We start from the raw sequence: 3,824 nt of genomic DNA on the forward strand, positions 1-3,824 counted from the left end.
CTCTTATGCCATAACCAACTTTCATCAATATGTGCAATCAAACATGCTTTGTCATTGTTATTCAAATGAAAGATATTACCTCTAGTCTGATTATCGGTTGCAATTTCCAAACTAATTCTATTCATGATTTTGCATTTACCATTCTTGAATTGTAACTGAAATCCTTTTTTCAACTAATTGACCAACACTCAAAAGATTATGCTTCAAACCTTCAACATAGTAAACATTATCAGCATTGTGCTTACCATCAAAAGATATAGTGCCTTTTCCTTTGATCAAACAAGCTTTGTCATCCCCAAATCTTACTAGACCTCCATTGTATTCCCGAAAGGTTAATAATTTACTCTTATCACCAGTCATATGATGTGAACATTCAGAATCAATGATCCATTCATCATTTTCTTCAATTTTAGCTGTCAGGGCCTGCTCTACCGGTTGAAGAGTAGGTGCCGGTTGACCTTCTGTTATACCAACAAAAGCCCATCCATTGTCTGTCGGTTCCTCATCAGAATCATCAGTTACTCCTTCATCAGCATAATAACATGATTTGTTTCTATTCTTCTTAAATATGTATCTCTGATATTCAGGGTTAGGCTTATATATTCTTTTAGCTTCTTCTTTCAATCTTGCATTTCTATCAGGACACCTAGATGCCATATGACCAATTTTATTGTAGTTAAAACATTTAAATGGTGCTTTACCTTCATACTTACTTCCAACTGAACTTTTAGGCATTTTCCTTGCAAATAATGCTTCAAGCTCTTCAAGTTGTCTATCATAAACTGCTTTCCAATCAGATTTTTCAGATGATGATGATGATGCTGCAGATGATGAAGATGCCTTGAAAGCTAAATCTATCTTAATTGTAGCAATAGGACCAAATTCCTCAAGATCAAAAGCTGAAAGATTCCCAACCAAAGTGTCTCTAGATACTGATGCATTAGGCATTGTTCTCAATTCATTAATAACAATTACTTTCATTTTGTATGCCGGTGGCAATTCTCTCAAAAATTTAGAAACAATTTCATCTTCACTTAAAGATCCTCCACAACATTGTATACCCAATACAATTTCATTTACTCTTTCCATAAAAGTAGAAATCCTTTCATCTTCTTCCATTTTTAGATTTCATACCTTACCCAGAAGCATTCTAGTTTTGCAATTTTGACTATGGTATCACCTTCATTCAATGTCTCCAATTTGTCCCAAATAGCTTTAGTAGTAGATCGGTCTGATAATCCCATGATTTGCTGATCTGACAATGCACTCAAAAGTAGTTCTCTTTCTTTGCAATCATTTTCCTCATTTTTAGCCAAGGTTGGTGGATTAAGTTGACCTTGAGTAGGACCAACATAGACATTCTTTGTAACATCGCATATGTCCTTTCCAATGCAATTCAGATGAGTCTCCATCCTGATCTTCCATATACCATAGTTAGTTCCATCAAGCTTCAGACCGTCCTTCCTGAAATAGTTAGTTGCCATAGAATCTCCTCAAGCTGTTAAACTTCTGCAAAAAGAGGACTATGCTCTAATACCAATTGTTAGGACCCGGAGGAAACTTAGGGGGGGGGGTTTATCAGTTGTCTATTAATTTTGACTCAAATAAGACTTAACCAAACTTAGTGCTTAATACCGGTAAACCAAACTTTATGCTGGTAGACAGTTTAACAGTTAATTGCAATATCGGTAAAGTTTAATGCATGAAACATAAAGATAAATAGCATACACAACACATAACACAATTATTTGTATGTGGAAACCCTGTAAGGGGAAAAATCACGGTGGGAAACCTTACCCACAATCAGATGATACTACTGCAGATAGTATGTGTGTAAAATATGGGGTCTGCACATGCAGAAAGGCCAACTACCTAGAGCTCACTACTCAATCACAAAATGGGAGTCACACTGACTACAATTAGATGGTTAAATCCAATGATAATGTACTACTCAAAATAACATCTTCATATGCTGGATTCAGTACCGGTTAAGCTCTTCTTGTCTTCTTCAAACCTTCCTTGAATCTTCAAATGATGTCTACATGTATAGCTCTGCTTATATTCGCATATACCTTATTACAATCCTCTTCTATATCCTCTACATCCTCATTTAATCTCACAAATGAGATCTTACACATATACCAAACCTAAGACCAAATGTGTAGGTTAGCTTACAAAGAATATTACAATTAAATCAATTACAAATGAATCAATATGCGATGCATGATGTCGGCTGAATGCATTTACAATAATAACAAATCATCTCCATAACGCGTCGTGCTGATAATGCTTGTCGGTCCATAACCTAGACCTATTTACCGATAACATCAAATATGAAAACCTGATTAGATCAATGACCAAATCACCAAAACAAAGTGTTAAAACAATGTCTTCGACATAACCAAGTAATCTCCAAGTCATTCCAAGTGTCGGTGAACAATATAACCTGTCGGTGAACCAGATACGGGTGACTGTGCATAAGTCACTGAATCATGTCGGTGATCATAACCAAAGATCTCCGAATGCTAATAGGTGTTCTCAAGTGTTGAGAAGTGTTGACATCAATGACAAAACCAATGCAACACATCCAAAATACCAACAAGGTGGTTCTTTTTGAGCCACATGGTCAGGTGGTAGTGCCACTTTCCATTGAGTGTGTTTGTTCCTTCTTGCGAGAGTTGGCTTCACAAGTGTTCCAGTTTCTCTTTTAGGTTCGAGCATCTTGTCTTTCCAGTTAGATCATATTTCTTCATCTTGTATCATTCTTGTAGTTCTTGGACCTTATATGGTCAGTTGTATCATATGCTTATGTATGCCATCATGGCAACATGTAATTTTAATGTATACAATATGGATTCTTATGAAACTTAGTGTTTAAGTGCAATGTAATATTATTCTAATCTTGCAATGTAAAGCAATGTATTATGATAAGAATTAGATGGTTAAATTTATGTTTTATTAGAATCATTGATGTAATGTAATGGAAAGTACTATCATGAATGAAACATAGCAATGTTAATGATATCACATGCAATTGTATGAAACAATCATTGTTTAGTGTAATTGAGTTTTTTTACGATTAATTTATCTTAAGTGGATTAATTAACCTTAAGCAATGTTTAGTCTAATTATGTAAAGCATATTGGGAACCCCTTTAGGAAATTTTATTTAAGTCTTCCATTTGTGCAAATTAAATGCAATGTTTATCTTAATGCATCATTTAGTTTATTAATGTTTAAAAAAATTATTTAAACTCTTTTTCCAATGTTTTAGTTGAATCCTTTAGGGTTTCTTGGTGGGGCATTACATTGATGCAGTTTCATATGATGTCTCTTGTCCCTGTAATTGTATCTCATATTGGCAGCTTTATACAGGATTACATACATCTTTGTGGGATATAAGTTGTGTTAGTTATCAAATCAGTTTAAAGTTGTGGGAAAGAGTCTTCTTCCCCTTAGGATTGTGATTATTTAGCCTTCTTATAAATTGTTGATGCAAAGATTATGAATCACTGAGTTGTGTAAAAACACCATTGTGTTACTTGTTATTCTATGTGTTAGTCAGTTATTTAAATTTCAGATTATCAAATTGGTGTACCACCTTAGGTTTAGGGTTTTAGTTTCATGTTCTCCTTCTTCCCCTTTCCTTTTCAAAATATTAGTTTTGAGTAGTGATGCAACCATAACCGGTGAAACCCTCAAAAGAGCACTGGTCGACTTATGCAACAAGATTAACACAACGAAAGCAACTTGAAAATATAGCAAGATCACATAAACAGATCATATTATTTCCTTGGAACTTCCGACAACCATATAGTTATCATC

Source organism: Cryptomeria japonica, chromosome 11, assembly GCF_030272615.1.
Source record: "Cryptomeria japonica chromosome 11, Sugi_1.0, whole genome shotgun sequence".
Taxonomy (NCBI): Eukaryota; Viridiplantae; Streptophyta; class Pinopsida; order Cupressales; family Cupressaceae; genus Cryptomeria; species Cryptomeria japonica.